Source organism: Caretta caretta, chromosome 3 (assembly GCF_965140235.1).
Source record: "Caretta caretta isolate rCarCar2 chromosome 3, rCarCar1.hap1, whole genome shotgun sequence".
NCBI classification, from domain to species: Eukaryota; Metazoa; Chordata; order Testudines; family Cheloniidae; genus Caretta; species Caretta caretta.
The window spans coordinates 149,502,451-149,522,157 of record NC_134208.1 but is presented as its reverse complement, the minus strand read 5'-3'; the positions used below and the strand labels follow the sequence as shown (position 1 = coordinate 149,522,157).

The following is a 19,707-nucleotide window of genomic DNA, read 5'->3' as shown; positions in this document are numbered from 1 at the left end:
TGAGGAAAACTTTTTTCTTTAATGGCCATCCTGGAAAATCCCACTTGACTTCTGAGACACATCCTCCCATAAAGACTCTGGCAAGCCAGTTGTGCTAATGCAACCTGAGCTGCAAGAGGAATCTGTGTGAAATTCACCTGATTAAATTATTAGCCTCATGCCCTGGGAAACATTTCATGAGGCTGCCCTGTAGCCTAGATGGTTTGGGTATCAGAACAATAGGGAAGAACAGCCCAGTCTGGATAGTTTGTTTTTAAACCGGAAGTGTTCTAAGCCTGTCACGGCATCAGAGGCACAGGTTGCTATTGCCTTAAAACTGAAGATCCAGCTGGTCTGATATATCCATGCTGGTCCCTCTGTGTTGCTGGCCCCCCGCAATTATCTATAGCACAACCACTTCCTGAAAGCCGATATTCAATATATGAAACTTTAAGTTAGGAGATTTAGGGATAAACCTTGCCCTTCCCCAAAAGAACCATACATTAGTAAGCATGGGTGAAATGGCCCAGAGAGCCTGGCTGAGGGTGGGCAGCTGCCAGACAGTTTGCTTCCTGTCTGAAATGGATCTGTGCATATCCTTGGCTAGTACATGCTACTGGCTGCAGCATACTCTGTAGCCAGCTGGGCACTTGATACACTGCTTCCTAGCTGGCAGAATGCTCCCTACAGGGGCCATAGGGTGCCACCCAGCATTACAGCTCTGTCCCCTTCCTAGCTTGCTCTTGAGCACTAGTGTAGGTGGAGATCTGTCCCAACTGCTTGTGCGAGGGAGTGGAGGAAAGTTCTACATTCGGTTCATGCCTTCCATGCTTTGGGGCTGCATTCCCCAGAGTGCACTATGCTTTATAAAACACACGGAATTAGAACCTGGCCATTTGGATGCACTGTTGCCCTGCTAGGCTCTGTCCTGTGCCAGCTTAACTTTGGGGAAATTGGCCAATTTTAACCTCTCAAGACATGTCAGTATCTATCCATACCCTGACACAAGGGTTAATTAAACCATGGAAGTCATTGCCATGAGATATCATTGAGATCAAGAGCTAATTGTCGTCTCTGGTTCTCTGCAGGGACAGCTTTAATATGCTCCACTACTTCATCACTGCTACCACTGACCCCTCACAACTACTCTGTGACAACTTCAGCAGCAATCTGTCTTGCTGAGCACAGAGCAAGAGCTGAGCATTTGTTCTGGGCTCCATTTTGAGAAAAAGATTAGAAAATGACCCAGGTGTCCAAGGGCTTATGGGAGTTTCCCCCAGGAATTAAATGAATTCCTGTAACGCAGAAGCCCATTGGTAGGTCACTACTCTGGGTCTGCAACACTTGTCAGGCCTGACACACTCACTACACCTAACACACTGTTGTCATAATCAGTACCTAAAAGGTGGCATGTAATATAGCATCGGAAAACTAGTAACTCACTGATCATTAATATACTTGTGTGACGTATGTACAGGGTGTGTGCAAAGAGTTATAAATATGTGCCAGACTTATATTCTTAAAATGTGTGCTTGGCAAGCACTGCATAAGCCCAGTCTGCCCTAGACAAAGGAATGAGTATTTGTTTGTCTGACCGGCCTGGTTGTCAGGCGGAGACAATGAAGACACATTTACATAAAAGGTAAACAAAATCCATTAACATACTGAGTCTATTAAGACAGGGGGTCTGAATCTCAAATGATAAGCAATTGAATCAGATGATTGTATACAATGTTACTGTATTTTACAAGTGTATCAAGTAAAGTCTTTTATGCAAACCTCTGCCACACTGGTGATTCATATCCTGGTGGAATGTATGCATTAACACTATGTGAGGAATTATGGATACTTACAGATATTACGCTTTAAAGTCTGTGACCAAACACAGGGAGAAGCAGGTTCTTTCTTGGACAGAAAGGAAGGTAGTTATCTACCTGTCTCCAGTGTAAATTAAGCACTATGGAATCAAAACAATGGAACCCCTATTTACATACGAATCAGCAGGGAGATGGGAAGTCACCAGGAAGGGAAGAACAGCAGAAAGTCTTCCCGCCTCTTGAAGGATGGTTAATGATAGCCTGGCACCTACACCCCAGCAGGAGAGAGAAGCTTTGTCTGGGCTTACTTTTACTCTAAACCAATTCAGTGCTTCGACTGAAATAAGAGTGTTTGTCAAAATCCAGTTCAATTAATGAGCTGCAGTGTATTGACACTATAAAGGAGCAATGAACTTAACTTCTGTGAGTGTTCCAGGAGAGGGTTGGATGATGGAAGGAGACACCTTTGGGGGGCTCAGGAGTTGGGGCTCATAGTTTGTTATGTGCAAGGCAAGGTTTGGCCTGGCAGAGTCCCGTAGAGTTTGCTGGCCAGGCAGACAAGCTGGTGTGCCACAAAATTGTCATACAGCTTAGCAGCAGCAAACCTCTTATTTGCTGAGGTTCAGAGGGGCAACACGGTAACTCCCAATTCTGGGAACCCCAACAGATTGCCACATTGGCAGACAACTTTGGGGAAATTCGGGACAAGGAGGGTGTTGGGATCACTCTGCGAAAAAGTAGCTGGGTGGCAGAAGCCACGGTGTGACCTGCATGCTTGTCTGCTGGCTGTTGGTGTCAGAACAGTGAGCCACAGCAGTGTAGCTTTTAAGGAACCCAGAGCTGCAGGGCAGGTGGCAATACAATCCCTTACTGGTCTTGGTTGAACTCCAAATTGTCACAGTTCCCCAAAGCATCATGAGAGATTAACTTCTTCTCCCACAATTTCCCTTTTCTCACGGAAGTCCTTTGGATGTCCCTGCTTCAGGGAGCTATACTGGGGACCATGTGATAGGAAATCAGAGGCAACGCAACAGCAATGGGTAGTAATACAAGCACGGATACAGAGCAAAGAAACTGTTGGCAGCTAATGTGGACATATCGCACCACTAATACTCGCACCAGTACTGTCCCACCAGCTCAGTTACGTGAACTGCTCAATTCTCTAGTGTAGAAACAGCTGTGGGAGCAGGGCTGATGGGAAGTGCAGAGCTAGGCAATGGCCATACTCTGGCAAAGCAGAACGGCTGCAGATGCTTGGGAAAATCAGAGCTAGACACTCTCTGTCAGTTTCACTTGCACCTCCCTGTATCAACATGAATGAATCCAGCCTTGCAAAGTTCAGCTAAGGTTTAGCATTTAATATATTTTTGTTTGACTGGAAATGGGTTAATGTTGTATAGGTCACGTACTATGGAATATTTTACAGAGAGCTGCAGTATAGTCTAATACCCATAGAGAGTCCCAAGTATGTAAGAACAGTATGTATCCTGCTCAAGTGAGTTAGGGTTGTAATATATTTGGACATATACCGTATGTGGGAAATGTATTTTCTCAATGGGATGGACCTGTAGCCTCTCCTGTGAAATGGTAAAGGCACCCACTTTGCAGTCATTCCACCTGCTGTAGAAAGGCTGCAATTCTTGGCAGGGCAGGATATGATCTTTTATAAATGATTTCCCCAAGCCAGGCCTTCCTGCTCTGGAACTTTGATTGCCAAGCAGTCTGAAGATAGATAATACAAGACAATCAGTTTTACAAAAACTGCTTATGCTACTTCCTGGTACAGTGCCAGGATCCCACACGGATCAGCCTGACCCAGCCAATGAAATCATCGAGAAACAAGAGAAAGGGAGAGACGAAATCCTGAGATCCCCAGAAACAAATGTTAAACCCTCCCACCTGATTTGTAAAACAAAAGCCGGCCCAGACCAAATATAAACCAAGGCTCCACAGCCAAAACAATCAGGCTGGAGAAGGTCAGACAATCTGAAATGTACATATCGCAGGAGGACGGACGTGCCTCTAGCCTGTTTGAGTGAGGAGGTCACAGATTTCTGTCTTTCATGACGGAGTTATTGGAGGCTCTCTGACCTCTGTCCCTGTTTGGAAGATTGGAATTGCTGGACTGGACGAAATCAGTGGCCCATCTACTCATAGGCTGGCATCTTGTGTCTGACAGTGGCTAGGCCCAGACACTTCAGAAAGCATATGAATCCCCTTCCCCCACAACACACACACTTTGCAGCTGGCCAGCTCTGCAATCCTATGCTGGGGATGGGGAAGAGGTAGGAAAAGGGGCGGGATTTCTTCCTGACCCCACCAGATGAGCAGTTTTTTCCTGAAGCACGAGGCTTAGTAAGCTAATAGCCCCAGTACTGCAGGAGGGAACCCTCTAGCAATGCAGAAAGACACATTTTCTTTTACCCATATTAAAGGTGTTGCTGTTTACTGTGTTTTGTTCATAACTGGTGTGACAAAGTTCCTCCTCTGCGTCGGTGGGTCCTGCGCTTATTGGTGGATTTGCTCGCCTCAGAGGTTCACGGCAGCCCTCAGTTTGGCCACTTTCATGGCTCAAATCTGCCGTTCACTCAGTTAGTCTCATTGCTGGCCAGCATGGGAAAAAGAAAGAAGAACAATCCCCGCAGTCCCTGCTGATCCACCTTGTGGATCGGGGAACAGGCCAGAGACCTTCCCGTCTGGTGGAACCCACAGTCCAGGTCAACTCCTCCGGTATCAAGTAGGTAGTTCGGGGGATGGAGGGATGGGGGGAACCGGGCCTGCCCTCTACTCCGGGTTCCAGTCCAGGGCCCCGTGGATTGCAGCTGTCTACAGTGGCTCCTGTAACAGCTGCGTGACAGCTACAACTTCCTGGGCTACTTCCCCATGGCCTCCTCCCAACACCTTCCTTATTCTCACCACAGGACCTTCCTCCTGATGTCTAGTAATGCTTGTACTTCTCAGTCTTCCAGTAGTATGCCTTCTCACTCTCAGCTTCTTGCTCCCAGCTCCTCGCACATGCACCACAAACTGAAGTGAGCTTCTTTTTAAAACCCAGTGTCCTGATTAGCCTGGCTTAATTGATTCTACCAGCTTCTTGATTGGCTGCAGGTGTTCTAATCAGCCTGTCTGCCTTAATTGTTTCCAGAAAGTTCCTGATTGTTCTGGAACCTTCCATGTTACTTTACCCGGGAAAAGGGACCTACTTAACCTGGGGCTAATATATCTGCCTTCTATCACTCTCCTGTAGCCATCTGGCCCGACCCTGTCACACTGGTTACAGAAAAAGGTCTCAGTTCACCCCGATGGGAAAATGTACCCACCAGCTGCCCCATAGGGATGGGGCCTGACCTTGTGGGAGGGCAGGCCTTACTGTCAAATACCTTCCCCCATACCTGAAGGATGCCGTTAGCTTTAAAGTGTGTCAGAGGCTCCAGAGGCCACCTGGCAGAGTATTGGACTGATTCATCCTCTATGTATCCTGACAATGCCAATTGCTCTTCAGTCCATTTTGGGGGCAGTGCTAGCCAGCTCTGGACCCTCACAGTGCAGTGTGAGTTGTGAACAGCTTTGTGCTATTACAAGCCCTGCTCCAGGCACACTGTCTGTCCCTGGGGGTGGGGATCTGCATGCAACCTGCGATATAGAGGTGAAAGTCAGGGGGCCGAACTCAGCACGGCCAATATAGATAAATTAGCAAACAGGCTAACAGAGTATCAGGATCTGAACAATATATGTGCTCAGAGCATCCCGTTACTGGGCGATAGCTGGGAATACTGGGGTTTGGAAGCATCTGCAGTAGAACTGATGGGGTAAAACATGAAATATCCCAGAACTGAGAGAGGAGAGAACAGAAGATTGTTTGTTGTTATTATTATCATAACAGGTGTCTCTGGTACCTCAGTGATGTAGGTCTGAGAGATATTAGGTAGACCAAAGCTGCATCCTTGGTGAACTCTGCTGAGCGATGCAGGCACTGTGAGTGAGTAGGTACAGCAGCAGTAGCCCGTGGGAATAGTAAGAAGGTGGGCATGAAGCTACTCATGGGTGGGCAGTGGGAATGCAGCAGGGCACAGACTCAAAGCCTTGTCTCTGAGCCTACAAGTGCTTCTGGATTATAATGTGCCTGCCCCGTGTCCTTTTCTATGCGTCAGATAATTGAAATTCAAGACCAAGCTCAGGGATGGTCACAGATGCGTTCAAGCTGGCTTTCCGGACAGAGCAGTGCCCTGGGATGCCTTGAGTTACAGCAGAGAACACAGTCCGTACTGTACTAACGAATCTAATAATAAACGTTCACTGCAGAATGCAGTACTGGGGAGCAGTAGATATTGGGGCCTTGTACAGAACTGTGGCCCCAAATGGCCAGAATTTGCAGCTCTACCCTGCCTCTTCCTTGCTGCTGAGGAAGAGTGAGGGAATGCTATGTCCTCCCCCATCTGCCTTTCCCACAAGTCCCTGGGGCACTTTCTTAGGAGGGGTGGGGAGCCAATGTGGTCCCTTCCCTTCCTCCTCCTGCAACATCCTGCTCTCTCTGGGCATCTAGTAAGGGAGAAGAGCGTGTAACTCCTTCTCTCGTCCCCCTGGGCCGGCCCCAGTCCTAACTCACTGGATTTGCTGAGTCAGCCGTTCCATTCTACTGTCTGGAATAGGGATGCACACCTGAGACCAAGCTCTCCCTGAGCAGAGAGTCTACACTGCAAGGACTGGCAGAAAGCATGAAATAGAGAAGAATGTGGCTGGACTCAGCTGAAGCTAATTGCTCCATTAGGAAAGGACACCGGGAACTATAAAAAGGCAAAGTTATCTACAACTTTTGCCTTTCTCTTAGTCTTATTCTCAAGTTTTGTCAAATTCAGGTCCAGGCTGCGTGTTGATGAGGCCCTTGGGTTTTTGAATTTTGGCTGCAAGAAGCCCATTTGCCTTTGCTCTTTGAACCAGTTCTGTGATTTAGCACTTGGGGTTATTTCTGCTGTGCTGGCATTGGCTTTCCCTCTTCTTTCTTTCTTGGCTCTTACACTGATTTTAATACATGACAGGCCTATGCCTTCTCACCCTGTGGTGCAAAATTTCTTTAATATCCTTTTGTGAGGGACTTTGTCACAGGCCCTTTGAGAGCCTGTTCATTGGTTCTCTGATCCATCATTTTATTAACTCTTTGAAAGAAGTGGAACAGTTCACGGTAACATGATTGCTACTGCCGGGCCCAGATCTTGCTTTTGAGCTGGCTGAAAGTGAAATTTGAAGCTGTTCACTTCTGATGTTACAATGAAGGCACACAAGAGTTTAAAGACCTCATAGAAAGTCAATATGCTGAAACTTTCTAGTGTGAACTAACAAGCTCAGTGCAGATCTTTGTGTGACCAGTTCAGAGTCACCTACAATTACAAGCACAATTACTTACAGACGTAAGGTTATAGCCCTAAATGGTTGCAGAGGGAAGCCAGAGAACTTGAACTCGAAAGGCGCAAACACGAGAAGGCAAATAAAAAAGAAAACCCAATTTTTTTTTTAAAAATCCCTCATGATTCTTAAACCAAATCTCATGATTTTTTGGACGGGCCGACTCGTGATCATTGAACACTTGAGGCTGGCAATACTGCAGGTTTGGCATACAAGTTTCTTTGCAGCTCACAACCAGTGAATTGGAGCAAAGTCAGAATGCAAACTAAACATGGACTATAACATACACGGGGTGACAGTCCAAGGACATGTGAATAGGAGCAATGTGCAGGAGTTGATAAAAAGTTACTTTACCCGTATTTGTACAGTGGCTAGCACAATAGGGCTTCAATCGGAGTTGGGACCTCTCGGTGCTACTGCAGTACAAATAACAAAAATAATGTGGAACCTGAGAAGTAAAGATAATAGAGCCAGACTGATAGGAAGGCCATGATTATGGACGAGTGGCTGGAGGTAAATTTCAGTTGTATCTAAGCACACAGGAACATGGCCCAGAGGAGGGTTTGATGCTGCAGTATCACATCTTGCCTTGCCAAGATTTGCCTTTGAAAACTACAATATTTGTGGGTTCTTGCAAGGTTCTGCGAATGCTGCTACCAGTTTCATGGGAAAATAAAATGGAAACATTTCACCTCTTGGGCAAAATCTAACCTGGTCTTGGAATTGCTGCAGGCAGAATTTGGCCATTTCCCACAAAGAAATGTCACCATTATTGCACAGTGCAAACAACTTGCTACTGAGATATTAGTTTTCCATCTGTGAAAACTGACTTTCCTTGTCATGCAATATATGAGGTGAGGGCAAAAAAATGCTCTGTATTATCAAAACCCCACCCCAAAATAAGATTTTTCCAACCACCCATTTCATCAGCAATGAAGGCGTCCCCTCCCCCCCATGCCCTATCCACAAAACGAGGGTGGAAAAAGAAAGTTGTCATACATGGTTTCTTTTTGATTTAAAGGAAAACAATAAGCTCAGACACAGTTGATTTTTGCAGTTCAAAAAATTCTTTGAGAATTTTTCAACAGCTGTTGGCAACTCTGAAATTCAAATGACATTTGGAGATCATTAGCGTAACAGCAACAGGAGAGCCCATGTGGAGTGATGATCTGACTAATGGACCTCATGGACTGAATAAATAAAAGAGGAAATGAACCCCAAACTAAACCTTGTGTGTCTCCCAGATGTTACAACTGAAAAACTTGATCCAGGACTAATCCTAACCCTAGGATTGGGGGGAGTCTTTGTGGGATATTAAGATGATACAATTGAAGAGAAGAGGCAAAATAATACCACAGAATTACCAGCCCTGCAATATATGGTTTCTTCCACCATCTAAACATACCCAGATAAATTCATCCCTGAACTTTGCCCACTTGTCAACAGCTAATAAGCAATAGGGCCCCTGCCTGAACAACCTTGCCCCACCAGGGTAAACTGCCAGCATGGATCTCCTCTCCCACCCTCCTGGAGCCTCTGACTGCCATGAGGCCTGTGGGCCATGGAAGCTGGGGTGAAAACTAGGGCAGCCCTCTGAGCTGCACTAACCAGCCCTTGGACCAAACCAGGCCATGCCGCTCCTGGATCAGAGAGGCCCAAAGTGCGTCCCATCCATTCTTGCACCAAGCTGTGCACTAAATATGTCTTTCCTCTTTTCTTCTTTCTTTCAGTGCATGGTGAAATGTTCTGGGACCAAAGATCGATGGGATCAAAGGACTGAAACAAAAATATCCCCTTTAGCCCCAACTTGCCACACAAAACATTGATAAATTTAAGGCTGCTCTGATACCTAATTGCTATGATAGAGAAAGAGAAAACTGATAGCTTTGCACACTAATACACACACAGAGTACGAGTCCTGTCTATATAAAGTGCAGTAAGACACAATAACTATTCATTACACATCTCAGGAGTATAGTCCACACATAGCCCTACCTGGAAAAAGCCCAGGGGCTCTAAAAGGGTGAGTACTCTCAACATAAAATCAGTAGAAGCTGACATAAATGCTGTAACCTTGGCAGGATGGGGAAGTGCGGAGGGGAAATTTTCCACTTTGTGGAATAAATAACTCCCAAGGCTCCTCTGATAAGATGTGCTGTATTGATAGAGAACCTTATTTAGAACATTAATTAATCAATCAAACGCTCCTGAGATCATCATTTAGGCCTGCTGGCAAATTAAATATGGAATGAAAAATACTCACACTGCCTCCGGGAATCTGTTAGCCAAATGATATAGAAAATAAGGTGCAATTTGTGCCTTAAAATTCTGGACAGGTGAAAAGGAAAACAGAGGTTTAAGAAAAGTGGAATGCTGTACTCAGTGAACACCATCATATCAGAAGAGTGGACAAGATGGGAACCGTACCATCTCCAGCTGATACTGCAGAGAAGATTTAGGGAAGAAGAATCTAGTTACCCAGGTTGGAATTTGGCCAACACTGTCTTCCTGCAAAATAATCCATGGGACCTTTCATGACCATAAATGGTCTGGGCCTCACTTTTATAGTTCATCCAAAACAACACCATGCCAGCGTTAGTTCAGTACCAACTTGGGGAAGAATGTCTCTAATTGAATCACAAAAGCCACCTCCTGCCGCAACTCAGTTTGCCTTGGAGGTCTCCCATTCCAGGGACTTAGCTTACTGTACCCACTTAGCTGGTGAGTGTTGATGAAGCACAGCTGAAGGGAGAGGTTGAGAACTGAACAGGGTCAGAGAGGCTGAGTTATCTCCCTGTTCCTAGAAGTGACCCTGTTGAGCTGAGGTTGTGACAACTTGCCAGATCAATGTAGTGGAAGCTTGTGCTGCCACTCCTCATGCTGTCACAGTTGTGCAGATAACAGGATTTAGGTCTCCAGGGCTGTCTATCTATCACGAAAATTCACCTTAAACAAATGAGGGATCCCTGTACTTGTATTACAGATTAAGAAACGACTTCATTGGAATTTACCAGGACGTGTTATGAATCATCATGGTTATTTTTAAGGGATCCCATGACCAAAGTCCTCTGGGTACCATGAGAAAACATAACTAAAATATACAGTAATTTACAATTAGAAAAGGCAGCATGCCCAAATAATCCAAGAGAGGGAGCAAAAGGAACCACCTCCACAAGGATGCAATAACTAACATGATGTGGCACTCACAAAGAATAGAGAAAACAGACTAGTCTATGGGTTGTCCTGAATGATGGCACAGCTGTACTCTGGCATCTGTCCTGCAGGAGGGTATTCCAGAAATGGGACATGGGAATGGGCAGGCATGCATCTCTGTTGCTGTGATGGGCAGGAGATTGTCCCTCAGGTACACATCAATGATAATCAGTATTAAATATAAAGAATAAAACAGTACTTACTAAATAACAGGAAAGTTACCCTTAGGGTTTATGTTGACCACCTAACACATTAAAACTAGAACTTGCCTTGTCTACATTAGGATTCTAACTCGTGTTAAAAATACATTTTTCTAGAGTGGATGTAGCCTGACATCAGCAATCACACAGACAAATGCAGTCTCAATGCTATATTAATGGGAGCTTTAGGACAGCTTCTTGAAGTCAAACCAGTTGCTTGAGCGTGGTCAAACCTCTGTGTATAGCTGGCTTGGCTGGCTGGCCTCTGCAATGGAGGCAGTAATGGTAGATCCCAGAGCTGGGTTGGCTACAGGAAAAGTAGTGTTTGTGAACATCCATTTCAATCCTGGACTGTTCCATTTGCTCGTGCCTGTACCCTTATTATTAGCTAGAATAGGCTGTTGTTTATATGAAGGTTTGGAGAACTGGCTGTTCTTTGCACTGATGCCCATATTTCTGTTGAATGTCAAACCCAGCCAGGGTGGTGGATTCACCGACACCCTCTTACTCTGCCTCTAATACCAAAAGCTCCATTATCTGATTTGGAAGCCTCATTGTCTGAGTCACTCAGAAGTAGACCGAGCATGGAGAATCCATCCTACAGACTCCTGGTCCATAGCAACACATCTGACAAGAACCTCTGGGTAATGTCAGTTGGGGATAAAAATACCTGATAGACTTAACTACAGGGTTGGGAGGTCAAGGAGAAGATAATCCCTCTGTGCCATGTAAGTGCAACAAGCTTCCTTCCAAGCCGTTCAGCATGATGGATAGGGTCAGGGTTCCACGAACATTCACCTGGCAGGGGATCCACTTGCACCTCACTGTTTGGTCCCAATCTGTGCCAGCTTTAGACAAGGCTGGAAGAAGATCCTATGGAAGAAGCTTATGCACTACTTTCAAGGACGTTACCATCTTCTTCTGAAATTTCGCAAGAGAACATCGATGTGAAGTCAAAGCCAGAATTCCACTGACGCCCATCAGAATAAGCCAGGCCAGCCTTCCCCAAACTGGTTCCAAGCACTCAGTGCCAGGCTTCCTCTGTGGGCTGGTTCCTTTATTAGCCAGTTTGGTAATGTAATCAGGACATTTGTTGTTAGAATGGCCATGCTGTTCCTGTCACAGGAACATCTTGAATTTTGCAGTCTATTTACCCTGCTCTGACGTCCCCCATCAGGGGCATTGGTCAAAGCAGTGGAAAATAATATTAGCTAGTAATATCAGCTGCACTTTAATTTAAAAATGATTCACATCAAATTCAGTTGATCGCTTTCACAGCCTTTCCTCTTCTTCTTTGAAGGGTGATTTCACTCTGAAAAGTCAAAATGCCCCCATTTTTACTCCACAGATCTGTTTCCTCCTGGCTGTGTGAGTTACATCTACCAACCAAAAACCAAAAAAGTTTTGGCTGTTTTTTTTTTCCAGTTAGCCCTGCAGAGTGAGATAGCTTTTATTCCTTCCCAGGCATCATCAAGAGAAGTGTTTATTAAGTTTGAATCAGGTTCACCTGTGCAGTCTTTCATATGCCTTGTGCCCCAGGGATTGGAAGGACGGGAGCAGAGAGACTGGTGTTAGTCAGTGTCCTGTGTCCTTCCATAATTTGTGCCTCGTGGCACAATCTAGCCACTTGCATTGACTTGAATAGTTCCATTAGGAGCTCCAGTCCCTGTGATTCTGTCTGCCCCATCATATCCATCTATGGGAGAAGCCTTAGATGTCATGACTTAGCAGAATTCCAGGTCTGTCCCCATTGTACCAACATCAGCATCGCTCCCTCTCCCGCACTGAGCCAGGCAGTGCAGCTCTGAGAGCTCTCTAGCCAGGCTCCAGTAGACATCTCTGAGCATCCCTTTGGCTCATCTCGGGATGTGATTTGGAAGGGGTGCACAAATGTGCAGTGGAGAGTTTGTTCCTTGTATCTCAGGGAGGATTCACCCCAGTCTCTCTCTTTCCAAACAGACTGACTGTGAACTATACAAGTTGCCACAAGTAAGAGTTGACCAGGTAAAGGAGCATCAGCCAAGAAAGAGAAGAAGATGTAATAAGAAGTGGCTAAAGGATAATAAACATGTTTATATTGATGCCAATATTATTGCTATTTCAATGTTTAAGATGATTAATAGTGATATTGTACTGTGTGGCAGTAATGTCTAAGGGCACCAACCAAGGACCAGGGCTCCATTGTACTAAACGCTGTACAGATATGCAGTAGAAAGACAACCCCTGCCCTGAAGGGCTCCCAGATTAGACTCTGACAAGCTACAACAGGTGGGTGAGACAAACAGGCAGTGGTGGTGGGAATGAGGCAACAGGAAAGCCAGCTAGTTAGTGTACATTAAGGAGAGGCCTCATGGGGTCACATATGTAAAGTGATCATATGCCCACATATGGGATGCCCTGCACTCAGCACTGGTCAGTGCACCTCTAAAAGGGCACAGAGTGAGCAGACACAGGAAATGTCTACCAAAGAGCAATGAAAATGCTTGGAGATGTGAGTGGGAGAATGGGTCAATATAAGGAACAATTAAAATGGCTAGGTCAATTAAAGTTTGGAAGAGAGAAGAGGAGACAGAAGTAGACAGGACTGCACAGATAGGGCCCTCTATTTTCCCTTTCCCATAAAACAAGGACAAGGGGAGATTCACTGTTAACAGAGAACAGATTTTTGAAGGCGAGAAGGAAATACGTTTTCTGGCAGTACATAATACACTGGTAGAGTGCTCAATGTTGCAGAACGTTATTGAGGCAAATAGTTTAGATTGAAAGAAAGATTAAATGTGGGGGGTCAAATTAATCCTTGGTGCAACTCCAGCAATGGATTCTGCCCTTATTACTGTATGAATAAGAATAACATCTGCAGTTACACTAACACTAATACTATGTAGTACTAACATCTTCAAAGCACAGGATGAAATCACAAGGGCTAGCTACCCCATGCTTCAGGTCATGAGCTGCTCAAACATTGAAGGAGAGGACGAAATTTCCCCTTATGCTATAGTATTGCATATTTAGGTGAATTATAAAGGGCTTTGCCCCTTCATCTCATACATCCACAGTAGGATATAGATAGGATAGCTGCTCAGATGGACAACTGATCTTTTCTTTTATGTCAATTCTTTTTGTTCTGGATTCTCAGATCAGCTGAATGGAGGGATGTTCCATGGAGGAATTTTTTGGGACAAACTCTGTGAGTGGGTTTCTGAGGCTATTTCCATGAGAAGGGGTTTTCTTTGGGACAGTTGACTTTCTTAGAACATTATAATTTGGGGGGAGGATTTCTTAGAACACTTACATAGAAAGTTTTTTTTCTGAAGAACAATTACCTGACAGCCAAACATAACATTGTAAAACCATTTCCCCAACAAACAAAACAAACAAACAAACAAAACAACAAGAAGAAAAGAAACAAAAAACCCAAAACAGTAGCGGGAACTTGTATGGGCTAATCTTGGTTTCACCTCACAAACAAAACCTGCTGCAAGTGATAGCAATGGAAGAGGAGGAATTAACAAAGGGTGTTCTTCTATCCTAGCATGACAAGGTAGCTTGTCAGCCTGGCAAACAGCTTTTCCTGGCTCAGGTATAACATAAGAGAGCCCTCAAATATTAGACGGGCAGGCCCACTTCTCAGTGCAGCAGAGCTCGGAGGAGGATGTCTCTCAAGACCCAGAAGAACACTTGATGGTATCTGTTTAGGAGTAGGGTAGCATATGAAAGCAGGACTCCTCAACTGTGCTGTAAGACTTTGGGTGTTGAACACACTAAAGTTGGTGATGGACGGCACATAAAGCTGGGGGATTTCTCTTTCCTGAGCCTCACTTCCCTGAGAGTTGGGGAAGGGTCTTTGACCCGTGGGCTGCCTTGCCATCAGCTCCATTAGTCAAGAGAACTCAATTCCAGCCACTCGGCTCATCCAGTCTCTCCAGCCCCACAGACCTGTACGAACACCAGGGAACATCTCCTCAAATCTCAAGGGGAAACCAGATGGTGGAGCCACGGACGCTGTTCCTGATGCTGGCATGGGGCTTCGGAGGGCAGAGAGTATCAGCTGCATGTGATCTGCCAAGGATGAGTGCCTCAGGATCCCATTTTACCTCACGATCCTGGACTGTGGAGACACCAAGGATCAAGATTTGTCCCTATGTTACGGTAATGCACAGAGACATACTTACAGCAAACTCTGTTCCCAGAGCTGCAGGCCGTCAGTGCAGCAGCAATGGGCCACAGACAAGGTAGTAACCTGAAACACCCCTATTGATTTAAACTACACTGGAAATGCAGGGAGACAAAGACCAACGATTGCCACATGGAAACGGGCAGAAATGGTGGGTCATATCCCACTCCCAACATCCTACTTTTTCTTTACTCAACTACCAGCCAGGCAACTCCCATTACCTTCCACGAGGCTTTGGACTAAAGACTTCAGGATTTAGCCTGGGGTTTCTGAGATTCGGAGAGAGTGCTAAAGATGGGCGAGTGAAAATAATAAATAGAAAGCGATAATAATATTACTATTAATAATAGTAATAGTAATAATTAGTAGTAGTTTTCAGCCCGGCTTTCAGCAATGACGAGATTTATTGCGTGCCCCCAAAGTTTATGACATAAACACATGATTTTCCCTAGGGATATTTAGTATGGAGAGAAAAAAAAACAATCTGGTGGAATGACTTCCTTTGGTGCAAAGTATTGCCTGATGTGGTGTGTTTAATGAGATTAAAGTAACCTTAAGCAAATATGAGTTCAGAAGGTCATAGAGTTGTAGTTATCATGTTAGGGTAGAAGCTGAAGGATGGAAAACTAAAACCAACACAGATTATAGGAACTGGCCCGGAATTGTTGAAAGTAGGGTGACCAGACAGCAAATGTAAAAAATCGGGACAGGATGTAGGGGGGGGGAAGGAGGGGGATAGAAGCCCATATTAAAAAAAAGCCCCAAAATTGGGACTGTCCCTATAAAATCGGGACATCTGGTCACCCTAGTTGCAAGAGTATCATAGTGTAACTAGTTTCACTGGGTTCATACCACAGACGAATTTGGATGGATGCCTTTTATTTAGCCTCACAGAATAAGCCGCCTACTTTCATTTGGATCATTTCAGTTTTGAAAAGGGAATTTTAAACCTACCCTGAAATGATGGACATTTGAACTCAAAAGGATCCACTTTATTATTATTGAAAAAAACAGGCTTACCAGAGGTATTGATTTCCTAACACAACACAGTACAAGATATTGGTTTCTGTCCAGAAACTATCCTGCTGGTTTCCTGTCTTGTGTACAGTAATTCTCTGTTTTATTTCCCCCTTCCTTTGTAATTAAGATTATTGCTGTTATTCTTATTGTTTGATTGACTGAGCTCATCCACACCTGGACCTGACTTTATTGTTACAGCTTCCCTCACTGAGCTGTAGCCCACGAAAGTTGATGCTCTAAGAAATTTGTTAGTCTCTACGGTGCCACAAGTTCTCCTGTTCTTTTTACAGATACAAACTAACACAGCTGCTACTCTGAAACCTGTCTTAACCAGTACATTATAGCCCTATATGTCCTAAGCCTATGCTGTTTTGTTTTCCCATGCCCTGGTAAAGAGGTGGCGTCTTCAAATATCTCCTTTTAAAACTTTTATATTTGGTGAATCTATTGTTCTTTGTCTAGAAGGTAAATCTCCTAGCAAAGCAGTTTGGGTAGCATAACAGGCAGAGTGTTATGGAGGTAATGAGGCTGATGTTGACTTAGTTTCAGTACCAGAAGAGTATCCCAGGACATTGCTTTGGATCAGGTTTCTAACTGCTTTGCCAAAAGAAAGAACATAGGCTGAAATGAATCCCTGGCTTTTGAGTGGAACTTAAGTGGTAGCTAGGCATTGTGCTGCCTATCTGCACAAAGGTGAATTTCACCCACTGAGACTAGACATTGCTTTGGGTAGCACTCTTCATCCTGGGATCGCAGAGCGCTTTACAAGCACTGTACAGTCAAATGTTCTGTGGAATGAGATATACACAGCTGCCATTTTAGGTCAATGCACTGGACGTTTTCACTATTTGCTCCATAGCTTTTCTTGACGGGAATTTTTCTGGAAAGTGAGTGAGAGAGTAAAAGTGATTTATAGTCCGATAAATGCACACCACTCAGGCTAAAGACTGTTCCACGGGATTCAGAAAGCTCAGACCTTATGCAACCCTTATTTGGAAGCATCCAATCATGCTTTCATTGCATTCAAGTCATCAGAAGTTGAAATCCTCACATCCTCCTTTGCAAATAAGCTCCATGCTGGTTCAAAACTGCACACAAACTCAGCTCACTGTACCCCTTCCAACTGGTCAACAGAAAATGCATAAATAAAAATAATACCAATAAGTACAAAAAACCTATCACCAATATTATGTACCATAGGAGGTACAGATCACCATATCATTTTCCAGTCTGATATTATGTCACCAATACATAAGGCAGAGACACGTGTTGTGCAACATACTTGTTATCAATTACCCTTTCCCCCTCAATGAATCATTGCCATTGATTTTGTAATTAAAGGGCACATGGCATGGCAGCATCACCAGTTCTAAAAGTATACAGAGCATTAACATGAACAATAAGTCAATCACTAAGAAGTTTTTTGTAAATGTGGGTAACTCCCAACCACCATAAGTGAGGATGAGAGCCCCCATATCTCATTTCATGTTTTAAATAGGCCAAATCACAGGTCTCTGAGGTGAAAGTGAGCTGCTACATGATCCATAATCACACAGAAGCTCAGAAGTCATCTGCCAAATTAAGCTTCCATGAAAGACAGCAAAAGGAACAAATAACCTTCCCCACAGAAGGACACACAAAGGAGTCGTGAGTATAGAGATGGCTGAACATTTTCAGACAAAAAAATGGCTTTTTGGACCAAACTAAAATGTCCCCAGGAAATATAAATTTTTCTTTTGGGGGGTGTGTGTGTGAGTGAGTTGAAAAACAAAAATCTTTTGGTTTCCAGTTGCAGAAAATGAAACAAAATTCAGTTTTTAGGAACTGACAACTGAAAAATTCCAGCCATTGATTTTTAGCCAACATTTTTCATTTTGTGGGTCTTAATTTTTTCAGCAAAAACCTGAAAACTTTTGAAGTCAAATTTCAATGCAAACAAAGATGGTGTCAAATTTTTTGCTGAAACAAAAACCATTTTGTGACCGATTCTGGTCCCCAGGCTGCTCCCAACATCTAAGAGCTCTTAAGACATACAGTAGTAGCCTGCCTGCTACCGGGTCATGACTGAGCTTATTTGCAGCCAGTTTGGCATCATTTGGAGAGGATCTCAGAGTTGTAGCACAAAGGATGTTATCTTATTAAAGGTTGGTTATATCACTACATCAACAGAAAATCACAAGCAAGGGAATGACCAAAAAACTTCAAAGGATCAAGGATAAAACAAACAAACAAAAACCCCACTCTTACACCACCCATAAAAGAAAATATCAGAGACCACTTAAGTCATCAAACTCCCAAATTTGGGCATACAACCAACAGGTTCAGTGAGGCATAGGACTGTAGTTGCAACAGGTAACTTCAGCACAGACTCTCCTCCCTTGCTACAGTCCCCAAGGAATTACTCGCTGCCTTATTCAGGGCATTCAGCAAAGCACCTAAGTATGTGGTTAGTTCCCAATGAAGGGACTGGAACTTAAGCATGAGCTTTGCTGAATCGGGGCCACGATTATAGTAAAGGCCATGCACATCTGCTTTGGACCCTGGAGTGAGAGTGTCGATCTTTGGGACCTCATTTTGGCTGTTGCTTTTTCTTGGTGATCAGAGAAAATACCGTCTGCCTGGAGAATGGAAGAAGCTGGGTGGACAACGGCTCAACCTTATAGATTTCAGCCACTGTTGCAAAGATAGAAGATCCTCCTATACCTCCCACGATATAGCTTGTTTTTTCTACATAATTGTGGAAAATCAGACGGCTGTGTTTCCACAAAGGCTGGGCTTTGTTGTTCATGGCTCCCCTGAGTTCTGAGAAGGATGCTAAATTTCAAACTTTTAATTTTTCTAAAAGTCACTTTTTCTAGCTTTTTGCATTATGAAAATAGCCTTCAACACATGAACTGATTTCCAGGGCCGAAAATTTGTCACGGTAATTTTTTGTCAATAGTGTGGCTTATTCACTGTGCTAGCCACACCTCTGCTGCGATGTGCAAATGGAACTATAGGTTTAAGTTGTAGTAGCCTGTGTGCTTAAAAGGATTTGTCTTTAATACTTTAGGTGTCTCTTCACCTGCACAGAAGCAGTGCTGAGTACAGCTGGTCAGGACTTTTTCAATTTAGAGCACAGACATGAATTTGAATCTCTTACGTCTCTGGTGAGTGCCCTAATCACTGGGCTATTAACTATTGTGGGGTGGGGCTCTCTTCTGTTCTTTGAAAGATTCCCAATGTGGAAAGGGAAAGTTTTTCAATAGAGTACAGCCTCTGTTTTACAAACTGATTGGGGACTGAGGAGTTCAGAAAATCAAAAAGTTCATCAAACTGAACATCTCATCATTCCAGCCCATAAGCTGCAGTATTGCGCACTGCATAGCTTTCTTCCTGTCCTTCAAACCACTGCAAAGCGATTTCCAATGCACTGAAGATACAGGGATGTGACGGGACATTGATTCGTTCTTCATTGACATCCATTTAATTATGTGATTTTTTTTTTATGTTAGAAAAAATAGTTTGTATAACTGGTCATTTGTAAGACTGGTGTTCATAAAACTGAGGTTCTACTGTATTGCTAATATTTTCACGGCACCCTCCCAGCTCTAATGCTGAGTGCCTGTGTTTCTTCCTACTTATGCACGCTAAAACATTTAATACTGTTGCAAATTGCACGGGCCAGTCTGTGCAATCTGCTCCAGCCTGTGCCACACATGAATATTATAAGGCATTGGTGATAGTTGCTGGCAATCCTTGTTTAATGTGAAACTATGCACATGTCCTACATCAGAAGTTCAAACACCTTTGTCTGAGAAATTCATTCTCTGGATAAAAGAAAAGGAGGACTTGTGGCACCTTAGAGACTAACCAATTTATTTGAGCATAAACTTTCGTGATCTACAGCTCACTTCATCGGATG

General features: G+C 44.2%; 2 long non-coding RNA genes across 2 annotated transcripts in view; one reads left to right on the top strand and one right to left on the bottom strand.

Moving 5' to 3' along the window:
- The window catches only part of LOC142071618 (uncharacterized), a 177,124-nt gene that overhangs the window by 13,949 nt on the left and 143,468 nt on the right, over positions 1-19,707 (bottom strand). The window lies entirely within an intron of this gene.
- Positions 1-19,707, top strand: part of LOC142071617 (uncharacterized) — a 45,257-nt gene that overhangs the window by 8,568 nt on the left and 16,982 nt on the right. Inside the window, exon 2 of the long non-coding RNA XR_012667741.1 lies at positions 18,856-18,952. This is a non-coding gene — a long non-coding RNA (uncharacterized LOC142071617). The remainder of the gene's footprint in view (positions 1-18,855; positions 18,953-19,707) is intronic.